At 34.1% G+C, this 12,063-nt stretch overlaps 1 pseudogene; it reads right to left on the bottom strand.

Moving 5' to 3' along the window:
• Positions 1-1,297: 1,297 nt before the first annotated feature.
• Positions 1,298-9,383, bottom strand: LOC18036004 (annotated as a pseudogene).
• Positions 9,384-12,063: the final 2,680 nt, after the last annotated feature.

The raw sequence follows: 12,063 nt of genomic DNA on the forward strand, positions 1-12,063 counted from the left end.
AGTGAAAACGCAGTCAAGCTTTCATACTTCAGCACAGCAGGCACGAAAGGATTGGTTTCCAGCAGTAGCAGGGCTGAAAGCCTGAAACCTCAACAATTCCCTTGACTACAACCCACATGCAGTGCAGTTTTCCAGTTCATTCCCAGCTATCACCAATTGTTGGCATGCAAAAGTTAATAATCATCCCCACCAATTTAGCGTGCCCCAATTCTTGTAGCCAAGTATAAGGCCGTGTTCTGTGAAGCGTCTCTTTGTGCAACAATTCCTTCATTACTGGGAACCAAATTGATCAAAGATACTATACCATTTCTTACAATTGCAAAGAAGATGATGGAGTGTCTTCTTTGTCCTGTGTCTATGGTCTCAAGATTACGCACACACACATATATATAAAACACACCGTGAAAATGTGTCAATTTGGTATTAATTTGACTGATTAGTTTACTTTAGTGGCCCCAATTTTCGACTTTTTTCTTAAGGAATTTTCGTATTTTCAAGGGTTGTCTATCACTGTTAATATTGACCCACAATAATATTATAAATTTTTAATAATAGTGTCAAAAACTCTGATCAAATTAATTTAGTTTCTAAATTTCACAATTAATTTCTAAATTTCAACAGTGAGTATTCATCAAATATTTTAATATTGTATAATTAAAAACTATAACTACCTAATCTCGATAACAAACATAATCTCAATAACAAACATGATCTTATCTCCAACTCAATGTGCCCAAATCTTGTAGGGCAGCGTAAGCCGTAAGGTGGTGTGCAGTAAAGCATTTCTTTGTGAAATAAATTTTTTATCACTGCAAACTAAGATCACTGGGTTTCCCAATTTCAATCTGATATAATTCCAAGTTCGGGAAAATTATGCCTAAGAAAATAGCAGTGGCCTAGATATATCTTTAGTGGTCCCATTCAATCAATTTAATCATGTACAATGACATTAATTAAGCTCGATTTGGTACTTTCGGAAATTAAGTTAATTTTCACATCTAGCTCTTTGACTCCCCCCACGCCAATTTAAAAATTTTAGTTGCACGGGTAGAGTGGGCTTGTTTTTTGCTTTTCATTTTCATTTTCATTTTTTTTATCTTAAAGTTTAGTTACCTCTGGAAAAAAAAAAAAAAAAACTATAATAGGAACGTTTTCTATGAAAAAATAAAATAAAATTCGTTTACTCTTTAAAAACTTTAAATTTTGTTTTAAGCAAAACCAGCGGTGTTGAGTATAAACTAATTGAGAAAATATCTTTGTCTTTAAAATGACATTAATTATTTCCTTCATTAAACTTTCAGTATGCATAATACCCAACAGATGTAGAACTATCGACATCAGAGTTTGTGGATTCTGATTGAGATTTATTTTTCGTTTTAAATTTGGTGTTACGTGACTGGATTCTTTCTCTAGTGACACTAACTCTGCCCTGTTTCCTACCGTTCTCTGCTCTCCACTTCAATTTCCTCAACCAATGTCTTGTCAATGCAACCCCAAGATACACAAACAGAGATCCGAGAGTTCCAGCGCCTACAGCCAGTAAAGAATCAGCCACCCATCCTGTTCCTCGACCATTTGGCACCGTAATCCTTGAGGCTGCGATGTAAGCCGTCGCCATGAATGAAATGGACACCCACATGAGCTTGTGTGTGATCACTAATAGCCTCATAAGTTTTTTCCTTTCAAAGGGGATGATGCTGACTAAAATAATGACAATGCTTAAAGATAAGAACAAAGCAATGTTGTTGCTTATTTCAAACACCTTGAAAGCTGTTGTTCTCCCAACTGTTGATTTTCCTTTCAGAGGTCCTTCCTGGTAAACACCTCCAGGAGGACTAATACCACCAGCATATGTAACTGTGGCTATCAAAACTGCAACCAGTATGATCGTGTTTCTTGCATTTTGCAGTGCTTCTCTTTGTAGCTCATTTTTCTTATCTCGGCGACTTTTGTATCGCTTGCTCAATTCTTTCATCTGTCTTTTACTTAAATCCTTGTATTGCTGCAGATGTTTTGGTGACCCATTTGGTTCCTCCACAGATTGTAGTTCAGACGAAAATGCTTCTTTGGCTTCAGATTTATGCTTAGCCTGATTCTCAAGTAATTCCTTTGTTAACATTGGCTCTATACTTTGTGTAGGCAAGGAACCAAAAGATTTACTGAGATGCTTGTATTGATGCCAATTTGTTGAGCAATTCATTCTCTCCATTCCCGACTCTTGATGTAAAAATTAAAAATAATAATAATAAATAATAAATAAACAAAACTCTTGTTGATTAGATATGGTCTATTATTTTGAATTTTAGAATTTTTTTCCAAACTGTTGTTTGTGAAAATGCTTACCTGAATTTGCTGCCTTGATATGTGGTAAAGACAGGGCTCCCATGGTTTTTGGGACCAAATGTTTGGGATTTTCAAGTGTGGATGGTGACAATTCAGGGCTTCCAGTCGTAGCTGCAGTCTCAAGTAACTTCTTAAGATAATTTTTTTCTGCATAATCACTTCCTGACTCTTTAAGGACGTCCAAGGCTGTCTGATTTGTATAATTCCGACAATTTTTGTCCACCTTTGTTTTCTTGATAATGTACTCTGCCAACTGAGATCAACTTGAAACAGAAATCTGAATGAGATAAACAAGCTTGATGATAACTTTACAGACAGCCAGTTCATTTTCTATGTATACCTTTATGTTTCACTATAGATATGTATAAAAAGGAATAGTATTAACTTCAAGTAAGCGGTAAGATTAGCTAATGTTAGACTCAGAAAGATGTTTGTCATAATGAGTTGCATGTTCGACGAAATGCCACACTGAAAAATTCATCACCAAACTTTTTCATGAAGACTCGTGTGCATCAGATGATGATATGGCATGACTAAGGAATTGGTTTTGCCATGTTGGCTGACTCACCATTTGCTCAATGGCAATTGAAGACAAGTGAGGCTATCCTTTGTAAAGGACATATCATAGGAGCCGTTAGATTAAACTCATTCTCTATATTTGCATCAATATAAATCTAGTGACAGAGAGAATGAGAGAACATTACTTGGTAGTTGTTTCTTAAGATAGCAAGATGCAACACAGTGTTACCAAACTGGTCTTGCTGGTGGAGAAGGCCGGTGAAATCGAAAGATTCTGCTAGAAATATGAATGCATTATACTTGCCAAATCTCAAGGCAAGATGAAAGACTGTATCTCCATCAGTTGTGAGACAGTTGAAAGAGGTGGGAGAGCTCGCTATGAATGCTTCTAAAATTTTCACGTGGCCATTTATGGCTGCCTGGTGCAACGGTGTGTAACCATTGTTATTATATTGCAGAGCCATGTCCGGCTTACTATTCAAAAGCAACTTTGTTATCTCCACGTTCCCTATTCTAGAAGCGTAGTGTAACGGTAAACAGCGATTCTTGTCAGCTTGTTCACAAAAGCTCGGGCGAACTTTGAGTATCTCTTTAACAATATCTGCATAATCATATGCCGAAACATGCAAATGAACAAAGAAGCATTCTATGTAATATGTTGAACAAAAAGAATAAGGAATAAATTGCATCCTTTATGGGTTAATTAATTTAGTTGATCTCCTTGATTTAGAAGTCAAAATTAATTTGATACCTATATGCATGATTAAAGAGTCTTTCTTTAATGGGACGTCCACACTTTATAAAGTGTAGTCTTGCACTTTTAAAGTGTTGAAGAGGCACTATACAAGTATTTTACAATGTATTAAATAAATTATATATATTGTTGTAAATGCGCATGTGTCATAAAATCTTTAAAAAAAATAAGTATAACTCAGATAGGCAGGACCCAAATTGGAGGAATCTCTATTGCATATATAGTCTAATTAAACATTGCAAAGAAAAATTAAATTCAAAGTATACCTATTTTTCCTCTTGATATGGCCACATGCAAAGGAGTTGATTCATCACGATCTTCCTCGAATTCCATCAACCATGATTGATTCAACATCAACTTCACAACGTTAACATGCCCCCTTCTGCAGGCAAGTAAAAATGCACTGTGTCTTTCTTGGTTGAGCAAAGTGGCCACAAAAAGATTGGTTTTCAACAGTAGGGCAGAAATCTCAGCATTCCCTTGACGACAAGCTTCATGCAGTGGAGTCTCCAGCTTCTCATTCACCGCTGCAACCAGTTGTGGGCACAACTTAATAATCTCTGTCACCAATTCAATGTGCCCAAATCCAGTGGCGGCTTTAATACTAGGCGAACTAGGCAGTTGCCTAAGGCCCCGTATTTAGGAAGGCCCCGATTTTCGGTATCTATTTATTAATTAATATAATTAATTTTTTTTCAGATTCAAAAAAATTAAGTTACGTATATATTTTTTGTATAGTAAAAAAAGCCTAATTTTTAGGCTTTACCCTATCATTACTCTCATTCATAATTATCTCTCTTATTTAATAATCTTTACCTTAAATATAAGATATATTTTTATGCTATAAATCTATAATAATGATTTTGAACGTTACTTCTTTACTTTCTTTTACTATTTCCCAAAAAACAATCAATGCTTTCCCTTTCCAAAAAAAAACTCTTATTAAGATTAGTAACGTTAGATTTTTAGAACTAACTTTTGGTATTCTATTAAAATCTATTTAAAAGCTCATTATCTATAAACCGATACACATTGAATCAAAGCTATTTTCAGCAAGAAGTTTTTGTGCTCTCTTCTCTTCTCTACAAAAAGTTTTTGTGCTCTCTTCTCTTCTCTACAAAATTCATTGCCATCATCATCTTCATCTCAACTAGTCAATTGACTCAAATCCAGGTGCTATCATTCTATTTTTTCTATTTTTTATTATTATTGTTCTTATCCTTTTTAAATTTAATTTATTTTTGATTTTTTGTATTGATTTTGGCTTGAATAATCTAGAAAAAAAATTGTGTTTGTTTATTTGTTTTTTTTTATTTGAAAAGCATGTCAACTAGAAAATATGTATCGGGATATGAAAAATTGAAAAAAAAGAGGAGACTAGAAAAGTTAGTTCAATCTCAAAAAGGAGCTCTTGATAAATTTGTCACAACTAGTAAAAAAGATATAGATTTAAATGAAGAATTAGTTATTGAACAACCAAGTTTAAATGAATTAAATAATGATGAAACGGTGAATGAAATAAACAACATTGAAGATGATAAAAATAAAAATGCGGACAAAGTTGATGTAGAAAATTTATTTGTTCCAAATAATATTTATGATCCAGGAAGATGGGAAAATGTTGATACAAAGTTAAGAGATCTTTTAGTAGAAAAAGGCCCAATTAGAGAGAATAACATAACTTTCCCAAAAGATGAAAATTCTAGGCATTTCTCTACTGCATTTTATGTTAAAATGTTAACAAATGGAGAAAAACATGATAGAAAATGGTTAATATATTCAAAAGATTTTAACAAAGTATATTGTTTTTGTTGCAAATTATTCAATACAAGTTGTAGCAAAAATCAGCTTAGTGATGAAGGAACAAGAGATTGGAAAAATCTTAATTCTAAACTTAAAAGTCATGAAACAACCAATGAACATATAACTAATATGAATGCATGGGTTGATTTAGAAGCAAGACTATCAAAAAGAAAAACAATTGATAAAGATGTTCAAGAAAGAATTGACAAGGAAAAAGAACATTGGCAAAAAGTATTAATACGAATTATTGCTGTTGTAAAAAATATTGCTAAAAATAATTTAGCATTTCGTGGAAAAAATGAGAAGATCTATGAAGAGAGAAATGGGAATTTTTTAAGTTTAATTGAAATGATTGCAGAGTTTGATCCAACAATGCAAGAACATATTCGACGTATTAAAACCGGTGAAATTCATGATCATTATCTTGGACATAACATACAAAATGAACTCATATTAATGCTAGCACTTGAAATAAAAAAATCAATTGTTAACAAAGTTAAGGAAGCAAAGTACTTTTCAGTTATACTTGATTGTACTCCAGATGCAAGCCACAAAGAACAAATGTCTCTTATATTAAGATGTGTGGATATTTCAACAAATCTAGTAAAGATAGAAGAATATTTTTTAGGATTTTTACAAGTTGACAATACCACTGGAAAAGGTCTTTTTAATGAACTTGTGGATGTAATTAAAACTCTTGAACTTGATATTAATTATGTAAGAGGACAATGATATGATAATGGATCTAATATGAAAGGAAAAAATCAAGGTGTACAAAAAAGATTATTAGATATAAATCCTAGAGCATTTTATACACCATGTGGCTGTCATAGTCTTAACTTAGTGCTTTGTGATATGGCTAATTCTTGTCCTAAGGCTATTTCATTTTTTGGAGTTGTTCAACGTGTTTACTCACTATTTTCTTCTTCACCTAAGAGATGGAAAATTTTACAAGATAATATACCTAATTTAACTGTTAAATCATTGTCACAAACACGTTGGGAAAGTCGCATAGAAAGTGTCAAAGCAATAAGATTTCAAACTCCCCAAATTAGAGATGCTTTACTTGAATTAGCAGAAGTTAGTGAAGATCCTAAAATAAAAAGTGAAGCTAAATGTTTAGCAACATATGAATTGGAAAACTTTGAATTTTTGTTAGGCATGATTATTTGGTATGATATATTATTTGCTGTGAACACTGTTAGTAAAAGCTTACAAAAGGAAGATATGCAAATTGATGTTGCCATAAATCAACTAAAAGGTCTTACATACTTTTTTGAGAATTACAGAGAAAATGGTTTTGTGTTTGCTATGATTTTAGCTAAAGAGATTGCAAATGAAATGGAAATAGAACCAAAATTTCATGAAAAACGTATAATTCGTAGAAAAAATAAATTTGGCGAGAATAATAATGAAGAGAAAATTCTATCTCCTGAAGATTCTTTTAGAATTGATTACTTTGTATATATAGTAGATCAAGCTATTTCTTCAATCACCAATAGATTTGAGCAATTTCAATTCTATGAAAATATTTTTGGATTTTTATTTAATTTTGAAAAATTAAAATCATTAGATGATGAAAGCTTAAAAAGTTATTGTATTAATCTTGAAAATATCTTGAAATATGATATGTTTTCTGATATTGATGGATTAGATTTGTTTTCAGAGTTAAAAGTCTTAAAAGAAGTTTTACACATGGAAAGAAATAGTCCACTTGATATACTTAATTATATTAAAAAAGTAGATTCTTTTCCAAATGCATTTGTTGCTTATAGAATATTATTGACTGTACCTGTAACTGTTGCTTCTGCTGAGAGAAGTTTTTCTAAATTGAAGTTAATAAAATCTTATTTAAGAACTACAATGTCACAAGAAAGATTAAATGGATTAGCTATATTAGCTATTGAAAAAAATTTGTTAGCTAAAATAGAATATAAGATTTTAATTAATAATTTTGCATCTCAAAAAGCAAGAAGAATAAAATTTAATTGATTAGTAATTTGCATTAGTGATGGCTTGCAGCAAGGATCATAGTAGATAGGATTAATGATTTAAAGTTCACATGAAGATTATGGTTGTGGCTTATGAAGTTTTAAAGCATCTTAAGGAGATGGAATTTGTGGAAGGCAAAGTTAGTTAATATTTGTGGGAATAAATAGATATCTTTCCGGCTATTATTTTTTTTTGGGATCTTGTTAATAATTATTGTAATTCAAGATATTATTGAATATAGTTAAAGTTTGAGCTATTTGATGTTGTTGTGAGAATTTTTTGAGCTGTTTAATGTTTTTGTGAGATTTGATATTTTAACATCAAAAGGCCTAAAATAAAATTTCGCCTAAGGCCCCCAATTGGTTAAAGCCGGCCCTGCCCAAATCTTGTAGCCAAGTGTAAGGCCGTGCTATTTGAAGCGTCTCTTTGTGAAAGAATTCCTTTGTTAGTGCCAACTAAATTGTTTAAAGCTTCTGTGTCATTTTTTTCAATTGCTTCTAAGAGCTCTGGAGCCATACTCTTGGCCATTACGTTGCTTGGGAAAAAAAAAGATGATTCAGTGTCTTCTTCGTGGTGTCCATGGTCTTTAAATATATATTATTATCACTTGCATTGCGTTAACTTTGCATTTCAAAGAATATGACTGCATTTTTCTCTGCATCTTCCAGGAAACAGTTAGCTTAGAACTCAGACGGTCAGACCTGAGTAACTGGCCCGAATTTACAAGTTTTTTCCCAACGAATAATCTTATTTTAATATTCAGAGGGTTGACTAAAGGTTACAATTAACATCTAGAAATTTTCATGGAGAAAAAAGATAATAAAAATATAAACAATAAAAAAATACAACACATTTTTTGCGGATTCTCACATTTAAAATCACAAATGTTCAATATGTAAATTTATATTAATAAAGTAAAATTCCACATAAAATACTCAATTCTAAATTTAATCAATGTAAATGGAAAATTAAAATTTTAACAATCCAACACAAATTCTCAAATTTAAGTATGAAATATATAAATCCATAAAAATAACCACAAATACCATGAAAAATTCATGGGTGTACGGCTACGGCTCACGGGTGAAAGGAATAGTTTGGAAGGCTAGGTTTTGCGATTGGTACTCACATGTGAAAAGAAAATAGTTTGAGTTTCCTTTAGGTTAGGTTATGAGTTGCAATCACACCACACATGACATGTTTGCGCTTTACATTTATTTAATTTATATACTTTTAGATTTAATTATTTTTCAATTAAAAATATTTGAAAAAAAAGTTGTGGGTTTGGTGGATATCCATGCAGGTATCCGTCTGATATCTATGCGGGTATCTATCGGATATTTAACTAATATTAAACCTACCCGCAACGCCATGCGGGTTTCAATTTCTAATACCAAACATACTTGTAACCTGCAAAATAACCCATAGCGGACAAGTTTTGACAGGCGGATTTGTGGATTTATAGCTACCATTGCCATCTCTATCTCCAGTATTCTTGTGGTCAACAAGAGCTTCAGGATGTAATATTCATTGAAAGTTTAAATTTGGAAAATCCTTTCATGTTGACTAGATATAGTTTAAATTAAGTAAAATACCTATATGTCCTCTTGATATGGCCAAATGTATTGGAGTTGATTCAACAGAATCTTCTTCAAATTCCGTCAACCATGACTGATTGGTCATCAACTTGACAACATCGAGATGCCCTTGTCTGAAGGCAAGTGAAAATGCACTCTGGCTTTCATGATTGAGCTTCATGTAATGGGGTTTCTAGCTTCTCACTCTCCGCTGCTACCAATTCCGGGCGCAATTTTATAATCTCAGTCACCAACTGAACATGCCCAAATCTTGTAGCCTAGTGTAAGGCCGTGTTTAGTGAAGCGTCTCTTTGTAAAAGAATTCTCTTGTTACTGCAGCCAATTAAGTTGATTAAAGCTTGTGTATCATTTCTTACAATTGCCTCTAAAAGCATTAAAAAGTCATTTTTTTGGCCATTTAGTAGCAGGAAGTGCTGGAAGAAAAGTAAAAGTATTTGCTACAAAATGGGAAAAAAATAACGATGGAGAGAAATTAATCTAAGAATTGGGAATTGAGATTAGTATCTGTGTCTTCTCTGTGGAATTCTACAGTCTTAAACATATACTTACATTGACATTATCAACTTAGCATTTTCAAGTACTGTGACTGCAGTATAACACTGCATCTTCCAGGAAAGAGATTTGATTGGTCAACTTAGCATTTTCAACTTAGGACTTTCTATACTGCATAATTAATGACTAGACTTCATCTGACCTTAATTTCTTCAGTGGTCAATGACTCGACTTCATCTTACCATAATTTCTTCAGTGGTCCCAATTCAAGTAAAGAGATTTGATTGGCGCGCAATGGAATGTGTGGCAAATTGTTATTGGCGGGCTGTCTTGTGGACCCTACAGCTCTGCCAATGAGGACACCCACGCATATAACCTTTTTTTTTTTTAATGAGAACTATTGTTCATGATCACATTTACAATCATATATATACTAAGACCTGTTTACATCAATTCTGATATGATACCGCTCAAATTTTTAACCCTCTCAAATATTCGAGGGACGTTAACTCCCATCCTAGGAGAAAGACTGCCTTCACTTAACTCAAGCTCTAGGGCTCCAAGAAAAGAAATTTAAATTAAACCCCTACAATACGTCTGCAGAGGCTCGAACCACTTTCCTTACATTTGTGAGGGAGTGACTATGGCCACTTGGGCTTAGCCTAAGTGGTTCTCACGCATATAACTATTTTCACTTTTTATCAATGATTCTTCATTTTTCATACGGGGTTGACTGTCACCGTTAGTACAGACTCACAATGATACAACACCACAACTTGTATACAATAATCTCGGGAAATTTACGAAAATAACCATAAAATTTTTACTATTTTCATAATTAACCCTTTTAACTTTTTTTTATCAACATTAGCCAAACACACGCTTTTATCCCCAAATTACCCTTTTTTACAAACGAAAAGAAGCTTGGTGCGACAGGCCCAAGCTTTGGTGCGACAGGCCCAAGCTTTGGTGCGACAGGCCCAAGCTTTGGTGCGACAAGCAAAGGATCAATCGAGCTAACGAACACTATTATAATTGTTTGTAAGATTTACAGAAAGAAAAGAGACATTATAAGAGAAGCAAGAGTTGTGCCGAAATGGAGCAACAATTACGGACAAGACAAGCAGGAGAAGAACTCAACTCTTCGTGTCTTTGGTTATTGATTGTATTGTAGGGCTGTATTTGTTTAAAAAGGCTCTTCTATACAAGATCCTGATTCTCAGCTTTTTATTGAAGTTGAATCCTCTGTTTCGCTAATGAATTTCTTTTCCACTTTGCTCTTAGAATAAATATTCTTTGTTCTAACAGCAAGCAAAATGTCTAATCCATATCCAAGCATGCATGCCACGGCCATGATCACAAACACGAGAAATTAACAATGAGCTCCAACACAAGTGTTGCTTCCATCAACTGAGATAGTGGCTTGAGCATCATACAGATAGCCAGCAAGGAGACCAGAGAAGAGAAATGAACCCAGGGGAAGGTTGAGAATCAGGATCTTGTATAGAAGGCCATAATATTTTACACCAAATAGTTCAGAAGCCACAGGTACTGTTATTGTCAGTCGGACACCATAGCATATCCCTACCAAAATTGAACCAATATGTAGAGATCCTGGCAAGGCCATGGCCATTATGATGTATCCAAGAGCCATTAGAATTTGAGAAGCTGCATTCCAGACAGGCCTTGGTGTCCCACATTTCCTGCACGTCACAGTGGGTCATAACTCATAAGGTAATGCTCAGTAAAATCAGTCATTTACCATGAAAAAGAAAATGAAATACTTGAATTGTTTTTTACCGAGAGCTGGTGAGAAAGCAGACGTACCAAATGTAATATTCTGACAGCAAGCCAGAAACAATGCGTCCAAAGAAACCCCATATGCTCATGAGTGACACAAAGATGGATGCATCATTGAAGCCAAGTGCCAGCCCCATCTGTCCCATGTTGTTCATCACACACATTCCTGTGCCCACGCCACAAAGAAAAGATGCAAACAGAATCCAGAAATCATATGTTTGTAACATTTGCACAACTGTGTGCTCCTCCCCTATTAATGGTTTTCTGTTTCTTTCAGCATCCTCCACTTTAACAATAGCTGTTACTATTTCTTGCTTCTATGTTGAAGATTTTTTAGGGGCAAGCAATGGTTCTCTGCTTGGTTGATCAATGTCTGAGTTGGATTTTGACTTAAACAGAACAACGTATAAAGGAACAGCCAATGGTAAAGCCAGAAGGAAAATGAGTCCTACCGCAAAATATAAAAAGAGAACGCGGCCATGATTTCCAGTGATGTCAAAGACCAACAAATAGACAGCTACGGCAATAGCGAGAACATTGAAAATATGAAAGAATTCAGTTTCTTGTCTATCTTCTACAGGTCCTGAAGCCGGTTGGTTTTCATGCAAGAAGAAAACTGGTGCGACAGCAAGCTTGTCGCACCAAAACTGGTGCGACAGGGCCTGTCGCACCAAAGCTGGTGCCACAGCGGGCCGCGCGCTGCTGCCCAGCGATGGGCGCGCGCGCGCGCCCTACCCCCCTCCCTCCCCACCCCCAAAATTA

This window comes from Citrus clementina, unplaced genomic scaffold, assembly GCF_000493195.1.
Source record: "Citrus clementina cultivar Clemenules unplaced genomic scaffold, Citrus_clementina_v1.0 scaffold_7, whole genome shotgun sequence".
Classification (NCBI taxonomy): Eukaryota; Viridiplantae; Streptophyta; class Magnoliopsida; order Sapindales; family Rutaceae; genus Citrus; species Citrus x clementina.